General features: G+C 46.0%; 11 non-coding genes across 11 annotated transcripts; all 11 read left to right on the top strand.

The window, feature by feature from the left end:
• The first annotated feature begins 457 nt into the window (after window positions 1–457).
• LOC130303735 (U2 spliceosomal RNA) lies at window positions 458–648 on the top strand. The gene has a single exon (XR_008853765.1). It is a non-coding gene; the product is annotated as a U2 spliceosomal RNA (small nuclear RNA).
• Window positions 649–2725: 2077 nt separating this feature from the next.
• LOC130303734 (U2 spliceosomal RNA) lies at window positions 2726–2916 on the top strand. The gene has a single exon (XR_008853764.1). It is a non-coding gene; the product is annotated as a U2 spliceosomal RNA (small nuclear RNA).
• Window positions 2917–5008: 2092 nt separating this feature from the next.
• LOC130303733 (U2 spliceosomal RNA) lies at window positions 5009–5199 on the top strand. Its single transcript, XR_008853763.1, has one exon. It is a non-coding gene; the product is annotated as a U2 spliceosomal RNA (small nuclear RNA).
• Window positions 5200–7285: 2086 nt separating this feature from the next.
• On the top strand, window positions 7286–7476 carry LOC130303732 (U2 spliceosomal RNA). The gene has a single exon (XR_008853762.1). It is a non-coding gene; the product is annotated as a U2 spliceosomal RNA (small nuclear RNA).
• A 2087-nt stretch (window positions 7477–9563) lies between these two features.
• Window positions 9564–9754, top strand: LOC130303731 (U2 spliceosomal RNA). The gene has a single exon (XR_008853761.1). It is a non-coding gene; the product is annotated as a U2 spliceosomal RNA (small nuclear RNA).
• A 2091-nt stretch (window positions 9755–11845) lies between these two features.
• LOC130303730 (U2 spliceosomal RNA) lies at window positions 11846–12036 on the top strand. The gene has a single exon (XR_008853760.1). It is a non-coding gene; the product is annotated as a U2 spliceosomal RNA (small nuclear RNA).
• Window positions 12037–14122: 2086 nt separating this feature from the next.
• LOC130303728 (U2 spliceosomal RNA) lies at window positions 14123–14313 on the top strand. Its single transcript, XR_008853758.1, has one exon. It is a non-coding gene; the product is annotated as a U2 spliceosomal RNA (small nuclear RNA).
• A 2087-nt stretch (window positions 14314–16400) lies between these two features.
• Window positions 16401–16591, top strand: LOC130303727 (U2 spliceosomal RNA). Its single transcript, XR_008853757.1, has one exon. It is a non-coding gene; the product is annotated as a U2 spliceosomal RNA (small nuclear RNA).
• A 2093-nt stretch (window positions 16592–18684) lies between these two features.
• Window positions 18685–18875, top strand: LOC130303746 (U2 spliceosomal RNA). Its single transcript, XR_008853775.1, has one exon. It is a non-coding gene; the product is annotated as a U2 spliceosomal RNA (small nuclear RNA).
• A 3686-nt stretch (window positions 18876–22561) lies between these two features.
• LOC130303749 (U2 spliceosomal RNA) lies at window positions 22562–22752 on the top strand. Its single transcript, XR_008853778.1, has one exon. It is a non-coding gene; the product is annotated as a U2 spliceosomal RNA (small nuclear RNA).
• Window positions 22753–24824: 2072 nt separating this feature from the next.
• LOC130303726 (U2 spliceosomal RNA) lies at window positions 24825–25015 on the top strand. Its single transcript, XR_008853756.1, has one exon. It is a non-coding gene; the product is annotated as a U2 spliceosomal RNA (small nuclear RNA).
• Window positions 25016–25474: the final 459 nt, after the last annotated feature.

Below are 25474 nucleotides of genomic sequence, written 5' to 3'. Positions count from 1 at the left end.
CCATAGGTTGTCAAATAACCCGGATTTAACCCACACAGGTAAGTCCAATGGGGTGCAGGCATGTCCTCTATGCTTACAGCTTCCCGTGGGTGTTGGTTTGATACCGTTTGGGGACAGCCAAGGAGGCATCTGCAGGCAACAAAGGTAGGTGTGTGCTTGTGTGTGTGTTTCCTATGCAGATCCTAAGCCCAGTGTCACATGCAAGTAGGAGGAGTAAGAAGGGTTCCTGGCAAATCCGGGTTATGGATTGCATTTAAAAAGGCCCCGTGGGAGTGCAATGGGCCCCTGTCTTGCTGCTTAGCAATAATGGTATGGGTTTAGGTTCTGCTGTGTGTACTGGTGGTTGACTGCCCCCCAGCCCAGAGTGTGCATGGAAAATTGTCTGGCAGCCTCCCTGACAGCAAGCAGTGATAGTGCCCATGAAGGGGACCTTGTTGGGCCCGCCCCTTTCACGGTTATCGCTTCTCGGCCTTTTGGCTAAGATCAAGTGTAGTATCTGTTCTTATCAGTTTAATATCTGATACGTCCCCTATCTGGGGACCATATATTAAATGGATTTTTGAGAACGGGGGCCGATTTCGAAGCTTGCTTCCGTCGCCCTATGCATTGACCCGATATGGCAGTATCTTCGGGTACAGTGCACCACCCCCTTACAGGGTTAAAAAGAAAGATTCCTACTTTCATTGCTACCTGCTTGCTGGCTAGCCAGCTAGCCAGCCCTGTGGGCCTTGCTGCTGCAGCCAAAAAACAAAAGGTGGTGCTGCTGCTGCTGCTTCTGCTGCTTCTGCTTGTGTCTGGCCGCTGTTGGAGCGTCCAGGCACAGGACTTCTGCTGCTGCTGACTAAATGGCCTCCTTAATTGGATCATTTGAGTAGCCAGCACACCTGTGCAGGTAGGGCATGACATGATAGGCAGCTGCCTTGATAGCGGGTGGGTGCTGAATGTTCCTAATTGACAAAATAAGATTAATGCTTATGAAGAAATATAAAATCTCATCCCTTCCCCAATATCGCGCCACACCCCTACCCCTTAATTCCCTGGTTGAACTTGATGGACATATGTCTTTTTTCGACCGTACTAACTATGTAACTATGTAACATAACATGGGGGGGGGGGGGGGGTCTCCTGGCTGTTCACACAGGTGTGTCATTGCTGTACATTGACCATGCATTGCTTCTGTGGTATTGCAAAGGCAAAGACAAATGCTTCCAGCCATCCATTGCACTAATGGATTGGTCATCAGCTGGCTGTCTATGTCCCGCATCAATATAGACCAAAGTACAGAGGGTTAGGCTATGCTATTGTGCACCTACCTGATGCATCAGAAGGTGCGAGGCCCTTGCTAAATTCTGTGCACAGACTTTGAGATCTATACTTTAGACTGTATCTAAACCTGCTCCAACATGGACTGACATTCTGGCCTACTTTCAGCCGATGCGACTTGTCTGTCGCTGAACAGACGCTTTTTATGTATTCAGCACCTATGTATAATGTTGTAAAAATGCTCTAGAAGCTAAAGTCGCAGAAATGTCACACATATTTGGCCTGCAACTTTCTGTGCGACAAATTCAGACAGGAAAAATCAGTATAAATCCTTAGAAAATTATCCCCCAGTGTCTCCATCTGCTGGCGGTATTGAATAAGCATTGCTGCACTGATGGGGTATGCATTAGACGAAAAAAAAGAAGAAAAAGAAGAATAATACGCCCAGAAAAGAGGCGAAAAGGAGAAAAACGTAAAAAAACGTGAAAAAAAAGTAAGAGGAAGAGAAGGGAAAAAAAGGTGGAAATGGGTTTAAAAGTGATTTCGGCGGAGAAATATATATATATATATATATATATATATATATATACGCGCACACACACACATATATATAAACGTATTCTCCGTTGAGATATTGCAGCCGCTGCTGTGTCCAGGCCCAGGAGCCTTAGCACTGTGCTGTGATGTCACTCAATACCACTGACATCACTAGGTGTAAACAACATCTCTCCTTTGCTGTGTATGTGACTATGGAGCTGTTTGGTGATGTCGTCTATTATGGCCTTCATAGAAGCAACAGGAGATTGTTGCATCCATCTAGAACCCTCAGAACTACAGTGCTATGATGTCACTCACTTCCACAGGCCTTGCAGAGTGTAAACAACAACAACCCAGCTTTGTTGTGTATGTAACCATAGGGATTTGTGATGTCACCTAGAACCTTCACAGCAGCGACAGCTTTATGAGGAGCATCAGCACTGCTCTGCCTGAGCAGAACCATCACCGCCATAGGTTGTCAAATAACCCGGATTTAACCCACACAGGTAAGTCCAATGGGGTGCAGGCATGTCCTCTATGCTTACAGCTTCCCGTGGGTGTTGGTTTGATACCGTTTGGGGACAGCCAAGGAGGCATCTGCAGGCAACAAAGGTAGGTGTGTGCTTGTGTGTGTGTTTCCTATGCAGATCCTAAGCCCAGTGTCACATGCAAGTAGGAGGAGTAAGAAGGGTTCCTGGCAAATCCGGGTTATGGATTGCATTTAAAAAGGCCCCGTGGGAGTGCAATGGGCCCCTGTCTTGCTGCTTAGCAATAATGGTATGGGTTTAGGTTCTGCTGTGTGTACTGGTGGTTGACTGCCCCCCAGCCCAGAGTGTGCATGGAAAATTGTCTGGCAGCCTCCCTGACAGCAAGCAGTGATAGTGCCCATGAAGGGGACCTTGTTGGGCCCGCCCCTTTCACGGTTATCGCTTCTCGGCCTTTTGGCTAAGATCAAGTGTAGTATCTGTTCTTATCAGTTTAATATCTGATACGTCCCCTATCTGGGGACCATATATTAAATGGATTTTTGAGAACGGGGGCCGATTTCGAAGCTTGCTTCCGTCGCCCTATGCATTGACCCGATATGGCAGTATCTTCGGGTACAGTGCACCACCCCCTTACAGGGTTAAAAAGAAAGATTCCTACTTTCATTGCTACCTGCTTGCTGGCTAGCCAGCTAGCCAGCCCTGTGGGCCTTGCTGCTGCAGCCAAAAAACAAAAGGTGGTGCTGCTGCTGCTGCTTCTGCTGCTTCTGCTTGTGTCTGGCCGCTGTTGGAGCGTCCAGGCACAGGACTTCTGCTGCTGCTGACTAAATGGCCTCCTTAATTGGATCATTTGAGTAGCCAGCACACCTGTGCAGGTAGGGCATGACATGATAGGCAGCTGCCTTGATAGCGGGTGGGTGCTGAATGTTCCTAATTGACAAAATAAGATTAATGCTTATGAAGAAATATAAAATCTCATCCCTTCCCCAATATCGCGCCACACCCCTACCCCTTAATTCCCTGGTTGAACTTGATGGACATATGTCTTTTTTCGACCGTACTAACTATGTAACTATGTAACATAACATGGGGGGGGGGGGGGGGTCTCCTGGCTGTTCACACAGGTGTGTCATTGCTGTACATTGACCATGCATTGCTTCTGTGGTATTGCAAAGGCAAAGACAAATGCTTCCAGCCATCCATTGCACTAATGGATTGGTCATCAGCTGGCTGTCTATGTCCCGCATCAATATAGACCAAAGTACAGAGGGTTAGGCTATGCTATTGTGCACCTACCTGATGCATCAGAAGGTGCGAGGCCCTTGCTAAATTCTGTGCACAGACTTTGAGATCTATACTTTAGACTGTATCTAAACCTGCTCCAACATGGACTGACATTCTGGCCTACTTTCAGCCGATGCGACTTGTCTGTCGCTGAACAGTCGCTTTTTATGTATTCAGCACCTATGTATAATGTTGTAAAAATGCTCTAGAAGCTAAAGTCGCAGAAATGTCACACATATTTGGCCTGCAACTTTCTGTGCGACAAATTCAGACAGGAAAAATCAGTATAAATCCTTAGAAAATTATCCCCCAGTGTCTCCATCTGCTGGCGGTATTGAATAAGCATTGCTGCACTGATGGGGTATGCATTAGACGAAAAAAAAGAAGAAAAAGAAGAATAATACGCCCAGAAAAGAGGCGAAAAGGAGAAAAACGTAAAAAAACGTGAAAAAAAAGTAAGAGGAAGAGAAGGGAAAAAAAGGTGGAAATGGGTTTAAAAGTGATTTCGGCGGAGAAATATATATATATATATATATATATATATATATATATATATATATATACGCGCACACACACACATATATATAAACGTATTCTCCTCCGTTGAGATATTGCAGCCGCTGCTGTGTCCAGGCCCAGGAGCCTTAGCACTGTGCTGTGATGTCACTCAATACCACTGACATCACTAGGTGTAAACAACATCTCTCCTTTGCTGTGTATGTGACTATGGAGCTGTTTGGTGATGTCGTCTATTATGGCCTTCATAGAAGCAACAGGAGATTGTTGCATCCATCTAGAACCCTCAGAACTACAGTGCTATGATGTCACTCACTTCCACAGGCCTTGCAGAGTGTAAACAACAACAACCCAGCTTTGTTGTGTATGTAACCATAGGGATTTGTGATGTCACCTAGAACCTTCACAGCAGCGACAGCTTTATGAGGAGCATCAGCACTGCTCTGCCTGAGCAGAACCATCACCGCCATAGGTTGTCAAATAACCCGGATTTAACCCACACAGGTAAGTCCAATGGGGTGCAGGCATGTCCTCTATGCTTACAGCTTCCCGTGGGTGTTGGTTTGATACCGTTTGGGGACAGCCAAGGAGGCATCTGCAGGCAACAAAGGTAGGTGTGTGCTTGTGTGTGTGTTTCCTATGCAGATCCTAAGCCCAGTGTCACATGCAAGTAGGAGGAGTAAGAAGGGTTCCTGGCAAATCCGGGTTATGGATTGCATTTAAAAAGGCCCCGTGGGAGTGCAATGGGCCCCTGTCTTGCTGCTTAGCAATAATGGTATGGGTTTAGGTTCTGCTGTGTGTACTGGTGGTTGACTGCCCCCCAGCCCAGAGTGTGCATGGAAAATTGTCTGGCAGCCTCCCTGACAGCAAGCAGTGATAGTGCCCATGAAGGGGACCTTGTTGGGCCCGCCTCTTTCACGGTTATCGCTTCTCGGCCTTTTGGCTAAGATCAAGTGTAGTATCTGTTCTTATCAGTTTAATATCTGATACGTCCCCTATCTGGGGACCATATATTAAATGGATTTTTGAGAACGGGGGCCGATTTCGAAGCTTGCTTCCGTCGCCCTATGCATTGACCCGATATGGCAGTATCTTCGGGTACAGTGCACCACCCCCTTACAGGGTTAAAAAGAAAGATTCCTACTTTCATTGCTACCTGCTTGCTGGCTAGCCAGCTAGCCAGCCCTGTGGGCCTTGCTGCTGCAGCCAAAAAACAAAAGGTGGTGCTGCTGCTGCTGCTTCTGCTGCTTCTGCTTGTGTCTGGCCGCTGTTGGAGCGTCCAGGCACAGGACTTCTGCTGCTGCTGACTAAATGGCCTCCTTAATTGGATCATTTGAGTAGCCAGCACACCTGTGCAGGTAGGGCATGACATGATAGGCAGCTGCCTTGATAGCGGGTGGGTGCTGAATGTTCCTAATTGACAAAATAAGATTAATGCTTATGAAGAAATATAAAATCTCATCCCTTCCCCAATATCGCGCCACACCCCTACCCCTTAATTCCCTGGTTGAACTTGATGGACATATGTCTTTTTTCGACCGTACTAACTATGTAACTATGTAACATAACATGGGGGGGGGGGGGGGTCTCCTGGCTGTTCACACAGGTGTGTCATTGCTGTACATTGACCATGCATTGCTTCTGTGGTATTGCAAAGGCAAAGACAAATGCTTCCAGCCATCCATTGCACTAATGGATTGGTCATCAGCTGGCTGTCTATGTCCCGCATCAATATAGACCAAAGTACAGAGGGTTAGGCTATGCTATTGTGCACCTACCTGATGCATCAGAAGGTGCGAGGCCCTTGCTAAATTCTGTGCACAGACTTTGAGATCTATACTTTAGACTGTATCTAAACCTGCTCCAACATGGACTGACATTCTGGCCTACTTTCAGCCGATGCGACTTGTCTGTCGCTGAACAGTCGCTTTTTATGTATTCAGCACCTATGTATAATGTTGTAAAAATGCTCTAGAAGCTAAAGTCGCAGAAATGTCACACATATTTGGCCTGCAACTTTCTGTGCGACAAATTCAGACAGGAAAAATCAGTATAAATCCTTAGAAAATTATCCCCCAGTGTCTCCATCTGCTGGCGGTATTGAATAAGCATTGCTGCACTGATGGGGTATGCATTAGACGAAAAAAAAGAAGAAAAAGAAGAATAATACACCCAGAAAAGAGGCGAAAAGGAGAAAAACGTAAAAAAACGTGAAAAAAAAGTAAGAGGAAGAGAAGGGAAAAAAAGGTGGAAATGGGTTTAAAAGTGATTTCGGCGGAGAAATATATATATATATATATATATATATATATATATATATATATATACGCGCACACACACACATATATATAAACGTATTCTCCGTTGAGATATTGCAGCCGCTGCTGTGTCCAGGCCCAGGAGCCTTAGCACTGTGCTGTGATGTCACTCAATACCACTGACATCACTAGGTGTAAACAACATCTCTCCTTTGCTGTGTATGTGACTATGGAGCTGTTTGGTGATGTCGTCTATTATGGCCTTCATAGAAGCAACAGGAGATTGTTGCATCCATCTAGAACCCTCAGAACTACAGTGCTATGATGTCACTCACTTCCACAGGCCTTGCAGAGTGTAAACAACAACAACCCAGCTTTGTTGTGTATGTAACCATAGGGATTTGTGATGTCACCTAGAACCTTCACAGCAGCGACAGCTTTATGAGGAGCATCAGCACTGCTCTGCCTGAGCAGAACCATCACCGCCATAGGTTGTCAAATAACCCGGATTTAACCCACACAGGTAAGTCCAATGGGGTGCAGGCATGTCCTCTATGCTTACAGCTTCCCGTGGGTGTTGGTTTGATACCGTTTGGGGACAGCCAAGGAGGCATCTGCAGGCAACAAAGGTAGGTGTGTGCTTGTGTGTGTGTTTCCTATGCAGATCCTAAGCCCAGTGTCACATGCAAGTAGGAGGAGTAAGAAGGGTTCCTGGCAAATCCGGGTTATGGATTGCATTTAAAAAGGCCCCGTGGGAGTGCAATGGGCCCCTGTCTTGCTGCTTAGCAATAATGGTATGGGTTTAGGTTCTGCTGTGTGTACTGGTGGTTGACTGCCCCCCAGCCCAGAGTGTGCATGGAAAATTGTCTGGCAGCCTCCCTGACAGCAAGCAGTGATAGTGCCCATGAAGGGGACCTTGTTGGGCCCGCCCCTTTCACGGTTATCGCTTCTCGGCCTTTTGGCTAAGATCAAGTGTAGTATCTGTTCTTATCAGTTTAATATCTGATACGTCCCCTATCTGGGGACCATATATTAAATGGATTTTTGAGAACGGGGGCCGATTTCGAAGCTTGCTTCCGTCGCCCTATGCATTGACCCGATATGGCAGTATCTTCGGGTACAGTGCACCACCCCCTTACAGGGTTAAAAAGAAAGATTCCTACTTTCATTGCTACCTGCTTGCTGGCTAGCCAGCTAGCCAGCCCTGTGGGCCTTGCTGCTGCAGCCAAAAAACAAAAGGTGGTGCTGCTGCTGCTGCTTCTGCTGCTTCTGCTTGTGTCTGGCCGCTGTTGGAGCGTCCAGGCACAGGACTTCTGCTGCTGCTGACTAAATGGCCTCCTTAATTGGATCATTTGAGTAGCCAGCACACCTGTGCAGGTAGGGCATGACATGATAGGCAGCTGCCTTGATAGCGGGTGGGTGCTGAATGTTCCTAATTGACAAAATAAGATTAATGCTTATGAAGAAATATAAAATCTCATCCCTTCCCCAATATCGCGCCACACCCCTACCCCTTAATTCCCTGGTTGAACTTGATGGACATATGTCTTTTTTCGACCGTACTAACTATGTAACTATGTAACATAACATGGGGGGGGGGGGGGGGGTCTCCTGGCGGTTCACACAGGTGTGTCATTGCTGTACATTGACCATGCATTGCTTCTGTGGTATTGCAAAGGCAAAGACAAATGCTTCCAGCCATCCATTGCACTAATGGATTGGTCATCAGCTGGCTGTCTATGTCCCGCATCAATATAGACCAAAGTACAGAGGGTTAGGCTATGCTATTGTGCACCTACCTGATGCATCAGAAGGTGCGAGGCCCTTGCTAAATTCTGTGCACAGACTTTGAGATCTATACTTTAGACTGTATCTAAACCTGCTCCAACATGGACTGACATTCTGGCCTACTTTCAGCCGATGCGACTTGTCTGTCGCTGAACAGTCGCTTTTTATGTATTCAGCACCTATGTATAATGTTGTAAAAATGCTCTAGAAGCTAAAGTCGCAGAAATGTCACACATATTTGGCCTGCAACTTTCTGTGCGACAAATTCAGACAGGAAAAATCAGTATAAATCCTTAGAAAATTATCCCCCAGTGTCTCCATCTGCTGGCGGTATTGAATAAGCATTGCTGCACTGATGGGGTATGCATTAGACGAAAAAAAAGAAGAAAAAGAAGAATAATACGCCCAGAAAAGAGGCGAAAAGGAGAAAAACGTAAAAAAACGTGAAAAAAAAGTAAGAGGAAGAGAAGGGAAAAAAAGGTGGAAATGGGTTTAAAAGTGATTTCGGCGGAGAAATATATATATATATATATATATATATATATATATATATATATATACGCGCACACACACACATATATATAAACGTATTCTCCGTTGAGATATTGCAGCCGCTGCTGTGTCCAGGCCCAGGAGCCTTAGCACTGTGCTGTGATGTCACTCAATACCACTGACATCACTAGGTGTAAACAACATCTCTCCTTTGCTGTGTATGTGACTATGGAGCTGTTTGGTGATGTCGTCTATTATGGCCTTCATAGAAGCAACAGGAGATTGTTGCATCCATCTAGAACCCTCAGAACTACAGTGCTATGATGTCACTCACTTCCACAGGCCTTGCAGAGTGTAAACAACAACAACCCAGCTTTGTTGTGTATGTAACCATAGGGATTTGTGATGTCACCTAGAACCTTCACAGCAGCGACAGCTTTATGAGGAGCATCAGCACTGCTCTGCCTGAGCAGAACCATCACCGCCATAGGTTGTCAAATAACCCGGATTTAACCCACACAGGTAAGTCCAATGGGGTGCAGGCATGTCCTCTATGCTTACAGCTTCCCGTGGGTGTTGGTTTGATACCGTTTGGGGACAGCCAAGGAGGCATCTGCAGGCAACAAAGGTAGGTGTGTGCTTGTGTGTGTGTTTCCTATGCAGATCCTAAGCCCAGTGTCACATGCAAGTAGGAGGAGTAAGAAGGGTTCCTGGCAAATCCGGGTTATGGATTGCATTTAAAAAGCCCCGTGGGAGTGCAATGGGCCCCTGTCTTGCTGCTTAGCAATAATGGTATGGGTTTAGGTTCTGCTGTGTGTACTGGTGGTTGACTGCCCCCCAGCCCAGAGTGTGCATGGAAAATTGTCTGGCAGCCTCCCTGACAGCAAGCAGTGATAGTGCCCATGAAGGGGACCTTGTTGGGCCCGCCCCTTTCACGGTTATCGCTTCTCGGCCTTTTGGCTAAGATCAAGTGTAGTATCTGTTCTTATCAGTTTAATATCTGATACGTCCCCTATCTGGGGACCATATATTAAATGGATTTTTGAGAACGGGGGCCGATTTCGAAGCTTGCTTCCGTCGCCCTATGCATTGACCCGATATGGCAGTATCTTCGGGTACAGTGCACCACCCCCTTACAGGGTTAAAAAGAAAGATTCCTACTTTCATTGCTACCTGCTTGCTGGCTAGCCAGCTAGCCAGCCCTGTGGGCCTTGCTGCTGCAGCCAAAAAACAAAAGGTGGTGCTGCTGCTGCTGCTTCTGCTGCTTCTGCTTGTGTCTGGCCGCTGTTGGAGCGTCCAGGCACAGGACTTCTGCTGCTGCTGACTAAATGGCCTCCTTAATTGGATCATTTGAGTAGCCAGCACACCTGTGCAGGTAGGGCATGACATGATAGGCAGCTGCCTTGATAGCGGGTGGGTGCTGAATGTTCCTAATTGACAAAATAAGATTAATGCTTATGAAGAAATATAAAATCTCATCCCTTCCCCAATATCGCGCCACACCCCTACCCCTTAATTCCCTGGTTGAACTTGATGGACATATGTCTTTTTTCGACCGTACTAACTATGTAACTATGTAACATAACATGGGGGGGGGGGGGGGGGGTCTCCTGGCGGTTCACACAGGTGTGTCATTGCTGTACATTGACCATGCATTGCTTCTGTGGTATTGCAAAGGCAAAGACAAATGCTTCCAGCCATCCATTGCACTAATGGATTGGTCATCAGCTGGCTGTCTATGTCCCGCATCAATATAGACCAAAGTACAGAGGGTTAGGCTATGCTATTGTGCACCTACCTGATGCATCAGAAGGTGCGAGGCCCTTGCTAAATTCTGTGCACAGACTTTGAGATCTATACTTTAGACTGTATCTAAACCTGCTCCAACATGGACTGACATTCTGGCCTACTTTCAGCCGATGCGACTTGTCTGTCGCTGAACAGTCGCTTTTTATGTATTCAGCACCTATGTATAATGTTGTAAAAATGCTCTAGAAGCTAAAGTCGCAGAAATGTCACACATATTTGGCCTGCAACTTTCTGTGCGACAAATTCAGACAGGAAAAATCAGTATAAATCCTTAGAAAATTATCCCCCAGTGTCTCCATCTGCTGGCGGTATTGAATAAGCATTGCTGCACTGATGGGGTATGCATTAGACGAAAAAAAAGAAGAAAAAGAAGAATAATACGCCCAGAAAAGAGGCGAAAAGGAGAAAAACGTAAAAAAACGTGAAAAAAAAGTAAGAGGAAGAGAAGGGAAAAAAAGGTGGAAATGGGTTTAAAAGTGATTTCGGCGGAGAAATATATATATATATATATATATATATATATATATATATATATATATACGCGCACACACACACATATATATAAACGTATTCTCCGTTGAGATATTGCAGCCGCTGCTGTGTCCAGGCCCAGGAGCCTTAGCACTGTGCTGTGATGTCACTCAATACCACTGACATCACTAGGTGTAAACAACATCTCTCCTTTGCTGTGTATGTGACTATGGAGCTGTTTGGTGATGTCGTCTATTACGGCCTTCATAGAAGCAACAGGAGATTGTTGCATCCATCTAGAACCCTCAGAACTACAGTGCTATGATGTCACTCACTTCCACAGGCCTTGCAGAGTGTAAACAACAACAACCCAGCTTTGTTGTGTATGTAACCATAGGGATTTGTGATGTCACCTAGAACCTTCACAGCAGCGACAGCTTTATGAGGAGCATCAGCACTGCTCTGCCTGAGCAGAACCATCACCGCCATAGGTTGTCAAATAACCCGGATTTAACCCACACAGGTAAGTCCAATGGGGTGCAGGCATGTCCTCTATGCTTACAGCTTCCCGTGGGTGTTGGTTTGATACCGTTTGGGGACAGCCAAGGAGGCATCTGCAGGCAACAAAGGTAGGTGTGTGCTTGTGTGTGTGTTTCCTATGCAGATCCTAAGCCCAGTGTCACATGCAAGTAGGAGGAGTAAGAAGGGTTCCTGGCAAATCCGGGTTATGGATTGCATTTAAAAAGGCCCCGTGGGAGTGCAATGGGCCCCTGTCTTGCTGCTTAGCAATAATGGTATGGGTTTAGGTTCTGCTGTGTGTACTGGTGGTTGACTGCCCCCCAGCCCAGAGTGTGCATGGAAAATTGTCTGGCAGCCTCCCTGACAGCAAGCAGTGATAGTGCCCATGAAGGGGACCTTGTTGGGCCCGCCCCTTTCACGGTTATCGCTTCTCGGCCTTTTGGCTAAGATCAAGTGTAGTATCTGTTCTTATCAGTTTAATATCTGATACGTCCCCTATCTGGGGACCATATATTAAATGGATTTTTGAGAACGGGGGCCGATTTCGAAGCTTGCTTCCGTCGCCCTATGCATTGACCCGATATGGCAGTATCTTCGGGTACAGTGCACCACCCCCTTACAGGGTTAAAAAGAAAGATTCCTACTTTCATTGCTACCTGCTTGCTGGCTAGCCAGCTAGCCAGCCCTGTGGGCCTTGCTGCTGCAGCCAAAAAACAAAAGGTGGTGCTGCTGCTGCTGCTTCTGCTGCTTCTGCTTGTGTCTGGCCGCTGTTGGAGCGTCCAGGCACAGGACTTCTGCTGCTGCTGACTAAATGGCCTCCTTAATTGGATCATTTGAGTAGCCAGCACACCTGTGCAGGTAGGGCATGACATGATAGGCAGCTGCCTTGATAGCGGGTGGGTGCTGAATGTTCCTAATTGACAAAATAAGATTAATGCTTATGAAGAAATATAAAATCTCATCCCTTCCCCAATATCGCGCCACACCCCTACCCCTTAATTCCCTGGTTGAACTTGATGGACATATGTCTTTTTTCGACCGTACTAACTATGTAACTATGTAACATAACATGGGGGGGGGGGGGGGGGGGGGTCTCCTGGCTGTTCACACAGGTGTGTCATTGCTGTACATTGACCATGCATTGCTTCTGTGGTATTGCAAAGGCAAAGACAAATGCTTCCAGCCATCCATTGCACTAATGGATTGGTCATCAGCTGGCTGTCTATGTCCCGCATCAATATAGACCAAAGTACAGAGGGTTAGGCTATGCTATTGTGCACCTACCTGATGCATCAGAAGGTGCGAGGCCCTTGCTAAATTCTGTGCACAGACTTTGAGATCTATACTTTAGACTGTATCTAAACCTGCTCCAACATGGACTGACATTCTGGCCTACTTTCAGCCGATGCGACTTGTCTGTCGCTGAACAGTCGCTTTTTATGTATTCAGCACCTATGTATAATGTTGTAAAAATGCTCTAGAAGCTAAAGTCGCAGAAATGTCACACATATTTCGCCTGCAACTTTCTGTGCGACAAATTCAGACAGGAAAAATCAGTATAAATCCTTAGAAAATTATCCCCCAGTGTCTCCATCTGCTGGCGGTATTGAATAAGCATTGCTGCACTGATGGGGTATGCATTAGACGAAAAAAAAGAAGAAAAAGAAGAATAATACGCCCAGAAAAGAGGCGAAAAGGAGAAAAACGTAAAAAAACGTGAAAAAAAAGTAAGAGGAAGAGAAGGGAAAAAAAGGTGGAAATGGGTTTAAAAGTGATTTCGGCGGAGAAATATATATATATATATATATATATATATATATATATATACGCGCACACACACACATATATATAAACGTATTCTCCGTTGAGATATTGCAGCCGCTGCTGTGTCCAGGCCCAGGAGCCTTAGCACTGTGCTGTGATGTCACTCAATACCACTGACATCACTAGGTGTAAACAACATCTCTCCTTTGCTGTGTATGTGACTATGGAGCTGTTTGGTGATGTCGTCTATTATGGCCTTCATAGAAGCAACAGGAGATTGTTGCATCCATCTAGAACCCTCAGAACTACAGTGCTATGATGTCACTCACTTCCACAGGCCTTGCAGAGTGTAAACAACAACAACCCAGCTTTGTTGTGTATGTAACCATAGGGATTTGTGATGTCACCTAGAACCTTCACAGCAGCGACAGCTTTATGAGGAGCATCAGCACTGCTCTGCCTGAGCAGAACCATCACCGCCATAGGTTGTCAAATAACCCGGATTTAACCCACACAGGTAAGTCCAATGGGGTGCAGGCATGTCCTCTATGCTTACAGCTTCCCGTGGGTGTTGGTTTGATACCGTTTGGGGACAGCCAAGGAGGCATCTGCAGGCAACAAAGGTAGGTGTGTGCTTGTGTGTGTGTTTCCTATGCAGATCCTAAGCCCAGTGTCACATGCAAGTAGGAGGAGTAAGAAGGGTTCCTGGCAAATCCGGGTTATGGATTGCATTTAAAAAGGCCCCGTGGGAGTGCAATGGGCCCCTGTCTTGCTGCTTAGCAATAATGGTATGGGTTTAGGTTCTGCTGTGTGTACTGGTGGTTGACTGCCCCCCAGCCCAGAGTGTGCATGGAAAATTGTCTGGCAGCCTCCCTGACAGCAAGCAGTGATAGTGCCCATGAAGGGGACCTTGTTGGGCCCGCCCCTTTCACGGTTATCGCTTCTCGGCCTTTTGGCTAAGATCAAGTGTAGTATCTGTTCTTATCAGTTTAATATCTGATACGTCCCCTATCTGGGGACCATATATTAAATGGATTTTTGAGAACGGGGGCCGATTTCGAAGCTTGCTTCCGTCGCCCTATGCATTGACCCGATATGGCAGTATCTTCGGGTACAGTGCACCACCCCCTTACAGGGTTAAAAAGAAAGATTCCTACTTTCATTGCTACCTGCTTGCTGGCTAGCCAGCTAGCCAGCCCTGTGGGCCTTGCTGCTGCAGCCAAAAAACAAAAGGTGGTGCTGCTGCTGCTGCTTCTGCTGCTTCTGCTTGTGTCTGGCCGCTGTTGGAGCGTCCAGGCACAGGACTTCTGCTGCTGCTGACTAAATGGCCTCCTTAATTGGATCATTTGAGTAGCCAGCACACCTGTGCAGGTAGGGCATGACATGATAGGCAGCTGCCTTGATAGCGGGTGGGTGCTGAATGTTCCTAATTGACAAAATAAGATTAATGCTTATGAAGAAATATAAAATCTCATCCCTTCCCCAATATCGCGCCACACCCCTACCCCTTAATTCCCTGGTTGAACTTGATGGACATATGTCTTTTTTCGACCGTACTAACTATGTAACTATGTAACATAACATGGGGGGGGGGGGGGGGGGGGTCTCCTGGCTGTTCACACAGGTGTGTCATTGCTGTACATTGACCATGCATTGCTTCTGTGGTATTGCAAAGGCAAAGACAAATGCTTCCAGCCATCCATTGCACTAATGGATTGGTCATCAGCTGGCTGTCTATGTCCCGCATCAATATAGACCAAAGTACAGAGGGTTAGGCTATGCTATTGTGCACCTACCTGATGCATCAGAAGGTGCGAGGCCCTTGCTAAATTCTGTGCACAGACTTTGAGATCTATACTTTAGACTGTATCTAAACCTGCTCCAACATGGACTGACATTCTGGCCTACTTTCAGCCGATGCGACTTGTCTGTGGCTGAACAGTCGCTTTTTATGTATTCAGCACCTATGTATAATGTTGTAAAAATGCTCTAGAAGCTAAAGTCGCAGAAATGTCACACATATTTGGCCTGCAACTTTCTGTGCGACAAATTCAGACAGGAAAAATCAGTATAAATCCTTAGAAAATTATCCCCCAGTGTCTCCATCTGCTGGCGGTATTGAATAAGCATTGCTGCACTGATGGGGTATGCATTAGACGAAAAAAAAGAAGAAAAAGAAGAATAATACGCCCAGAAAAGAGGCGAAAAGGAGAAAAACGTAAAAAAACGTGAAAAAAAAGTAAGAGGAAGAGAAGGGAAAAAAAGGTGGAAATGGGTTTAAAAGTGATTTCGGCGGAGAAATATATATATATATATATATATATATATATATATATATATACGCGCACACACACACATATATATAAACGTATTCTCCGTTGAGATATTGCAGCCGCTGCTGTGTCCAGGCCCAGGAGCCTTAGCACTGTGCTGTGATGTCACTCAATACCACTGACATCACTAGGTGTAAACAACATCTCTCCTTTGCTGTGTATGTGACTATGGAGCTGTTTGGTGATGTCGTCTATTATGGCCTTCATAGAAGCAACAGGAGATTGTTGCATCCATCTAGAACCCTCAGAACTACAGTGCTATGATGTCACTCACTTCCACAGGCCTTGCAGAGTGTAAACAACAACAACCCAGCTTTGTTGTGTATGTAACCATAGGGATTTGTGATGTCACCTAGAACCTTCACAGCAGCGACAGCTTTATGAGGAGCATCAGCACTGCTCTGCCTGAGCAGAACCATCACCGCCATAGGTTGTCAAATAACCCGGATTTAACCCACACAGGTAAGTCCAATGGGGTGCAGGCATGTCCTCTATGCTTACAGCTTCCCGTGGGTGTTGGTTTGATACCGTTTGGGGACAGCCAAGGAGGCATCTGCAGGCAACAAAGGTAGGTGTGTGCTTGTGTGTGTGTTTCCTATGCAGATCCTAAGCCCAGTGTCACATGCAAGTAGGAGGAGTAAGAAGGGTTCCTGGCAAATCCGGGTTATGGATTGCATTTAAAAAGGCCCCGTGGGAGTGCAATGGGCCCCTGTCTTGCTGCTTAGCAATAATGGTATGGGTTTAGGTTCTGCTGTGTGTACTGGTGGTTGACTGCCCCCCAGCCCAGAGTGTGCATGGAAAATTGTCTGGCAGCCTCCCTGACAGCAAGCAGTGATAGTGCCCATGAAGGGGACCTTGTTGGGCCCGCCCCTTTCACGGTTATCGCTTCTCGGCCTTTTGGCTAAGATCAAGTGTAGTATCTGTTCTTATCAGTTTAATATCTGATACGTCCCCTATCTGGGGACCATATATTAAATGGATTTTTGAGAACGGGGGCCGATTTCGAAGCTTGCTTCCGTCGCCCTATGCATTGACCCGATATGGCAGTATCTTCGGGTACAGTGCACCACCCCCTTACAGGGTTAAAAAGAAAGATTCCTACTTTCATTGCTACCTGCTTGCTGGCTAGCCAGCTAGCCAGCCCTGTGGGCCTTGCTGCTGCAGCCAAAAAACAAAAGGTGGTGCTGCTGCTGCTGCTTCTGCTGCTTCTGCTTGTGTCTGGCCGCTGTTGGAGCGTCCAGGCACAGGACTTCTGCTGCTGCTGACTAAATGGCCTCCTTAATTGGATCATTTGAGTAGCCAGCACACCTGTGCAGGTAGGGCATGACATGATAGGCAGCTGCCTTGATAGCGGGTGGGTGCTGAATGTTCCTAATTGACAAAATAAGATTAATGCTTATGAAGAAATATAAAATCTCATCCCTTCCCCAATATCGCGCCACACCCCTACCCCTTAATTCCCTGGTTGAACTTGATGGACATATGTCTTTTTTCGACCGTACTAACTATGTAACTATGTAACATAACATGGGGGGGGGGGGGGGGGGGGTCTCCTGGCTGTTCACACAGGTGTGTCATTGCTGTACATTGACCATGCATTGCTTCTGTGGTATTGCAAAGGCAAAGACAAATGCTTCCAGCCATCCATTGCACTAATGGATTGGTCATCAGCTGGCTGTCTATGTCCCGCATCAATATAGACCAAAGTACAGAGGGTTAGGCTATGCTATTGTGCACCTACCTGATGCATCAGAAGGTGCGAGGCCCTTGCTAAATTCTGTGCACAGACTTTGAGATCTATACTTTAGACTGTATCTAAACCTGCTCCAACATGGACTGACATTCTGGCCTACTTTCAGCCGATGCGACTTGTCTGTCGCTGAACAGTCGCTTTTTATGTATTCAGCACCTATGTATAATGTTGTAAAAATGCTCTAGAAGCTAAAGTCGCAGAAATGTCACACATATTTGGCCTGCAACTTTCTGTGCGACAAATTCAGACAGGAAAAATCAGTATAAATCCTTAGAAAATTATCCCCCAGTGTCTCCATCTGCTGGCGGTATTGAATAAGCATTGCTGCACTGATGGGGTATGCATTAGACGAAAAAAAAGAAGAAAAAGAAGAATAATACGCCCAGAAAAGAGGCGAAAAGGAGAAAAACGTAAAAAAACGTGAAAAAAAAGTAAGAGGAAGAGAAGGGAAAAAAAGGTGGAAATGGGTTTAAAAGTGATTTCGGCGGAGAAATATATATATATATATATATATATATATATATATATATATATATATATACGCACACACACACATATATATAAACGTATTCTCCGTTGAGATATTGCAGCCGCTGCTGTGTCCAGGCCCAGGAGCCTTAGCACTGTGCTGTGATGTCACTCAATACCACTGACATCACTAGGTGTAAACAACATCTCTCCTTTGCTGTGTATGTGACTATGGAGCTGTTTGGTGATGTCGTCTATTATGGCCTTCATAGAAGCAACAGGAGATTGTTGCATCCATCTAGAACCCTCAGAACTACAGTGCTATGATGTCACTCACTTCCACAGGCCTTGCAGAGTGTAAACAACAACAACCCAGCTTTGTTGTGTATGTAACCATAGGGATTTGTGATGTCACCTAGAACCTTCACAGCAGCGACAGCTTTATGAGGAGCATCAGCACTGCTCTGCCTGAGCAGAACCATCACCGCCATAGGTTGTCAAATAACCCGGATTTAACCCACACAGGTAAGTCCAATGGGGTGCAGGCATGTCCTCTATGCTTACAGCTTCCCGTGGGTGTTGGTTTGATACCGTTTGGGGACAGCCAAGGAGGCATCTGCAGGCAACAAAGGTAGGTGTGTGCTTGTGTGTGTGTTTCCTATGCAGATCCTAAGCCCAGTGTCACATGCAAGTAGGAGGAGTAAGAAGGGTTCCTGGCAAATCCGGGTTATGGATTGCATTTAAAAAGGCCCCGTGGGAGTGCAATGGGCCCCTGTCTTGCTGCTTAGCAATAATGGTATGGGTTTAGGTTCTGCTGTGTGTACTGGTGGTTGACTGCCCCCCAGCCCAGAGTGTGCATGGAAAATTGTCTGGCAGCCTCCCTGACAGCAAGCAGTGATAGTGCCCATGAAGGGGACCTTGTTGGGCCCGCCCCTTTCACGGTTATCGCTTCTCGGCCTTTTGGCTAAGATCAAGTGTAGTATCTGTTCTTATCAGTTTAATATCTGATACGTCCCGTATCTGGGGACCATATATTAAATGGATTTTTGAGAACGGGGGCCGATTTCGAAGCTTGCTTCCGTCGCCCTATGCATTGACCCGATATGGCAGTATCTTCGGGTACAGTGCACCACCCCCTTACAGGGTTAAAAAGAAAGATTCCTACTTTCATTGCTACCTGCTTGCTGGCTAGCCAGCTAGCCAGCCCTGTGGGCCTTGCTGCTGCAGCCAAAAAACAAAAGGTGGTGCTGCTGCTGCTGCTTCTGCTTGTGTCTGGCCGCTGTTGGAGCGTCCAGGCACAGGACTTCTGCTGCTGCTGACTAAATGGCCTCCTTAATTGGATCATTTGAGTAGCCAGCACACCTGTGCAGGTAGGGCATGACATGATAGGCAGCTGCCTTGATAGCGGGTGGGTGCTGAATGTTCCTAATTGACAAAATAAGATTAATGCTTATGAAGAAATATAAAATCTCATCCCTTCCCCAATATCGCGCCACACCCCTACCCCTTAATTCCCTGGTTGAACTTGATGGACATATGTCTTTTTTCGACCGTACTAACTATGTAACTATGTAACATAACATGGGGGGGGGGGGGGGGGGGTCTCCTGGCTGTTCACACAGGTGTGTCATTGCTGTACATTGACCATGCATTGCTTCTGTGGTATTGCAAAGGCAAAGACAAATGCTTCCAGCCATCCATTGCACTAATGGATTGGTCATCAGCTGGCTGTCTATGTCCCGCATCAATATAGACCAAAGTACAGAGGGTTAGGCTATGCTATTGTGCACCTACCTGATGCATCAGAAGGTGCGAGGCCCTTGCTAAATTCTGTGCACAGACTTTGAGATCTATACTTTAGACTGTATCTAAACCTGCTCCAACATGGACTGACATTCTGGCCTACTTTCAGCCGATGCGACTTGTCTGTCGCTGAACAGTCGCTTTTTATGTATTCAGCACCTATGTATAATGTTGTAAAAATGCTCTAGAAGCTAAAGTCGCAGAAATGTCACACATATTTGGCCTGCAACTTTCTGTGCGACAAATTCAGACAGGAAAAATCAGTATAAATCCTTAGAAAATTATCCCCCAGTGTCTCCATCTGCTGGCGGTATTGAATAAGCATTGCTGCACTGATGGGGTATGCATTAGACGAAAAAAAAGAAGAAAAAGAAGAATAATACGCCCAGAAAAGAGGCGAAAAGGAGAAAAACGTAAAAAAACGTGAAAAAAAAGTAAGAGGAAGAGAAGGGAAAAAAAGGTGGAAATGGGTTTAAAAGTGATTTCGGCGGAGAAATATATATATATATATATATATATATATATATATATATATATATACGCGCACACACACACATATATATAAACGTATTCTCCGTTGAGATATTGCAGCCGCTGCTGTGTCCAGGCCCAGGAGCCTTAGCACTGTGCTGTGATGTCACTCAATACCACTGACATCACTAGGTGTAAACAACATCTCTCCTTTGCTGTGTATGTGACTATGGAGCTGTTTGGTGATGTCGTCTATTATGGCCTTCATAGAAGCAACAGGAGATTGTTGCATCCATCTAGAACCCTCAGAACTACAGTGCTATGATGTCACTCACTTCCACAGGCCTTGCAGAGTGTAAACAACAACAACCCAGCTTTGTTGTGTATGTAACCATAGGGATTTGTGATGTCACCTAGAACCTTCACAGCAGCGACAGCTTTATGAGGAGCATCAGCACTGCTCTGCCTGAGCAGAACCATCACCGCCATAGGTTGTCAAATAACCCGGATTTAACCCACACAGGTAAGTCCAATGGGGTGCAGGCATGTCCTCTATGCTTACAGCTTCCCGTGGGTGTTGGTTTGATACCGTTTGGGGACAGCCAAGGAGGCATCTGCAGGCAACAAAGGTAGGTGTGTGCTTGTGTGTGTGTTTCCTATGCAGATCCTAAGCCCAGTGTCACATGCAAGTAGGAGGAGTAAGAAGGGTTCCTGGCAAATCCGGGTTATGGATTGCATTTAAAAAGGCCCCGTGGGAGTGCAATGGGCCCCTGTCTTGCTGCTTAGCAATAATGGTATGGGTTTAGGTTCTGCTGTGTGTACTGGTGGTTGACTGCCCCCCAGCCCAGAGTGTGCATGGAAAATTGTCTGGCAGCCTCCCTGACAGCAAGCAGTGATAGTGCCCATGAAGGGGACCTTGTTGGGCCCGCCCCTTTCACGGTTATCGCTTCTCGGCCTTTTGGCTAAGATCAAGTGTAGTTTCGGCTCACTTGGTCTGGCCAGAGGGTGTCTGGGGTACCCGGCTCCTTGGCCTTGGGGGATCGTCCTTCCTAACGGAGGGACTTCACCCCCTTGCTGCAATTGGGGAGCCGGCCTAGTCCCCGGACAACGGGGAGCGATCCCCTTTCACTGCCCACATTCTGTGGGGGAGTGTCTTTTGTTCCTGTTGGACGTGATTTTCTACAAGATGGCAGAAGAACCGGAGATGCCTGGAACCAGAGAAGAGGAGATGCCCTTTTTCGGGAGGATTAAAAATGGCGTTCGCATCCTGCTGAAGGACTCTGCTAAGAGAGGAAGAGGACTTTCTTTTGTAGTGGAGGACATGCTGTTTGGACTTCTGCACGTATCCAAGGTACAGATTCTGTCTATGCTGGAATTCCCCAAGAGGGGGTGTTATGACATAATCTTTGTCTCTGATGAAGATTGTGATTCATTTTGTAAGAAAGTGGATGCCTCTAAGACTCATGTAATCTGGGAAGGCGTGGAAGTTATTCCCCATTTTCCAGGGAAAGAAAAAATATTGACTGTAAGAATGTATAGTCCATATATCCCTGAGGAGGACATAGTTGTTTTTTTGGACCAGTTTTGTGAAGAGATTGTGCCTTTGGGTAAAGTATTTAACCAGTATGGGGTTTGGACAACAAAATGGAAGTTTAAAGTAAAATTTAGGGAGGAGGCGGGAGGGGGAACAGTGTTTCCTCCTTCCCGTTTCAAGATAGGTTCCATAAATGGGGACCTGTTTTTTGCTGGAATGCAGAATTTCTGCCGTAAGTGCAGACAATATGGACACCTGAAAGATGAATGTACGTATCTATGGTGTTATAAATGCCAGAAGGAAGGACATGGAACAGAGTCGTGTACCCTGAGGGGTAAATGTAATTTGTGTAACCAAAGTGGACATTTGTACGCAAATTGTCCAAAGAAGAAAAAGAAGAGAGAAGATGTGGGTTTGCTGCAAGATGAACCAGAAATTAATAAGAAGACTGGGCATTACTCTAAAAACTGCCCAGAAAAATCTGTGGCTATGGAGTTTGAAAGTGAAGTAAAGTTGAAGAGGAAGAAAAAAGAAGAAGAAAGTGGGAGTGAGGCTTCTGAAGGGGAGCCAACAGAGGAATTGAAGAAAAGATTTCTTGGTGAATATTTTGTTGGTTTTTTGGGCGAGGTGCTGGACCAAGCCCCAAAGGAAGAAAGAGAAGTATTTGTGCAAGATTTACTAAAATTTAAAATAAAAGTGAACACTCGACTTGAAACTGCGAGGGAAAAAGTATTGCAGTCCTTAAAGCCTGATGTGGGACGCTTCATGGCGACCTACCAAGTGTCGCCATGGTTGGCAGTTCCAGTTAAAAAAGCTTTGAAGAGTGGAGCTCTTCAATTCGGATTAATTGATTATTTGGGAGTTTTTGCTTGGAGAAAGGGTTTGATTTTGGAATAAGGTTTATTTGAGTTTTTGTTGTTAGTTATGTTGTTTTAATTTGTTTTATTTTGGAAATAAATAAAAAAGTTACCTGATGATGAGCACAAAAATCTAGTTCACATAAGATCTTAGAACTATGATTTAGTTCTGAGGGAAACTTAAAAAAAAAAAATCTGTTCTTATCAGTTTAATATCTGATACGTCCCCTATCTGGGGACCATATATTAAATGGATTTTTGAGAACGGGGGCCGATTTCGAAGCTTGCTTCCGTCGCCCTATGCATTGACCCGATATGGCAGTATCTTCGGGTACAGTGCACCACCCCCTTACAGGGTTAAAAAGAAAGATTCCTACTTTCATTGCTACCTGCTTGCTGGCTAGCCAGCTAGCCAGCCCTGTGGGCCTTGCTGCTGCAGCCAAAAAACAAAAGGTGGTGCTGCTGCTGCTGCTTCTGCTTGTGTCTGGCCGCTGTTGGAGCGTCCAGGCACAGGACTTCTGCTGCTGCTGACTAAATGGCCTCCTTAATTGGATCATTTGAGTAGCCAGCACACCTGTGCAGGTAGGGCATGACATGATAGGCAGCTGCCTTGATAGCGGGTGGGTGCTGAATGTTCCTAATTGACAAAATAAGATTAATGCTTATGAAGAAATATAAAATCTCATCCCTTCCCCCAATATCGCGCCACACCCCTACCCCTTAATTCCCTGGTTGAACTTGATGGACATATGTCTTTTTTCGACCGTACTAACTATGTAACTATGTAACATAACATGGGGGGGGGGGGGTCTCCTGGCTGTTCACACAGGTGTGTCATTGCTGTACATTGACCATGCATTGCTTCTGTGGTATTGCAAAGGCAAAGACAAATGCTTCCAGCCATCCATTGCACTAATGGATTGGTCATCAGCTGGCTGTCTATGTCCCGCATCAATATAGACCAAAGTACAGAGGGTTAGGCTATGCTATTGTGCACCTACCTGATGCATCAGAAGGTGCGAGGCCCTTGCTAAATTCTGTGCACAGACTTTGAGATCTATACTTTAGACTGTATCTAAACCTGCTCCAACATGGACTGACATTCTGGCCTACTTTCAGCCGATGCGACTTGTCTGTCGCTGAACAGTCGCTTTTTATGTATTCAGCACCTATGTATAATGTTGTAAAAATGCTCTAGAAGCTAAAGTCGCAGAAATGTCACACATATTTGGCCTGCAACTTTCTGTGCGACAAATTCAGACAGGAAAAATCAGTATAAATCCTTAGAAAATTATCCCCCAGTGTCTCCATCTGCTGGCGGTATTGAATAAGCATTGCTGCACTGATGGGGTATGCATTAGACGAAAAAAAAGAAGAAAAAGAAGAATAATACGCCCAGAAAAGAGGCGAAAAGGAGAAAAACGTAAAAAAACGTGAAAAAAAAGTAAGAGGAAGAGAAGGGAAAAAAAGGTGGAAATGGGTTTAAAAGTGATTTCGGCGGAGAAATATATATATATATATATATATATATATATATATATATATACGCGCACACACACACATATATATAAACGTATTCTCCGTTGAGATATTGCAGCCGCTGCTGTGTCCAGGCCCAGGAGCCTTAGCACTGTGCTGTGATGTCACTCAATACCACTGACATCACTAGGTGTAAACAACATCTCTCCTTTGCTGTGTATGTGACTATGGAGCTGTTTGGTGATGTCGTCTATTATGGCCTTCATAGAAGCAACAGGAGATTGTTGCATCCATCTAGAACCCTCAGAACTACAGTGCTATGATGTCACTCACTTCCACAGGCCTTGCAGAGTGTAAACAACAACAACCCAGCTTTGTTGTGTATGTAACCATAGGGATTTGTGATGTCACCTAGAACCTTCACAGCAGCGACAGCTTTATGAGGAGCATCAGCACTGCTCTGCCTGAGCAGAACCATCACCGCCATAGGTTGTCAAATAACCCGGATTTAACCCACACAGGTAAGTCCAATGGGGTGCAGGCATGTCCTCTATGCTTACAGCTTCCCGTGGGTGTTGGTTTGATACCGTTTGGGGACAGCCAAGGAGGCATCTGCAGGCAACAAAGGTAGGTGTGTGCTTGTGTGTGTGTTTCCTATGCAGATCCTAAGCCCAGTGTCACATGCAAGTAGGAGGAGTAAGAAGGGTTCCTGGCAAATCCGGGTTATGGATTGCATTTAAAAAGGCCCCGTGGGAGTGCAATGGGCCCCTGTCTTGCTGCTTAGCAATAATGGTATGGGTTTAGGTTCTGCTGTGTGTACTGGTGGTTGACTGCCCCCCAGCCCAGAGTGTGCATGGAAAATTGTCTGGCAGCCTCCCTGACAGCAAGCAGTGATAGTGCCCATGAAGGGGACCTTGTTGGGCCCGCCCCTTTCACGGTTATCGCTTCTCGGCCTTTTGGCTAAGATCAAGTGTAGTATCTGTTCTTATCAGTTTAATATCTGATACGTCCCCTATCTGGGGACCATATATTAAATGGATTTTTGAGAACGGGGGCCGATTTCGAAGCTTGCTTCCGTCGCCCTATGCATTGACCCGATATGGCAGTATCTTCGGGTACAGTGCACCACCCCCTTACAGGGTTAAAAAGAAAGATTCCTACTTTCATTGCTACCTGCTTGCTGGCTAGCCAGCTAGCCAGCCCTGTGGGCCTTGCTGCTGCAGCCAAAAAACAAAAGGTGGTGCTGCTGCTGCTGCTTCTGCTGCTTCTGCTTGTGTCTGGCCGCTGTTGGAGCGTCCAGGCACAGGACTTCTGCTGCTGCTGACTAAATGGCCTCCTTAATTGGATCATTTGAGTAGCCAGCACACCTGTGCAGGTAGGGCATGACATGATAGGCAGCTGCCTTGATAGCGGGTGGGTGCTGAATGTTCCTAATTGACAAAATAAGATTAATGCTTATGAAGAAATATAAAATCTCATCCCTTCCCCAATATCGCGCCACACCCCTACCCCTTAATTCCCTGGTTGAACTTGATGGACATATGTCTTTTTTCGACCGTACTAACTATGTAACTATGTAACATAACATAG

This window comes from Hyla sarda, unplaced genomic scaffold, assembly GCF_029499605.1.
Source record: "Hyla sarda isolate aHylSar1 unplaced genomic scaffold, aHylSar1.hap1 scaffold_1239, whole genome shotgun sequence".
In the NCBI taxonomy this organism is placed as follows: Eukaryota; Metazoa; Chordata; class Amphibia; order Anura; family Hylidae; genus Hyla; species Hyla sarda.
Note: the sequence above shows the minus strand (reverse complement) of the source record. Positions and strands in the feature narration are given on the sequence as shown.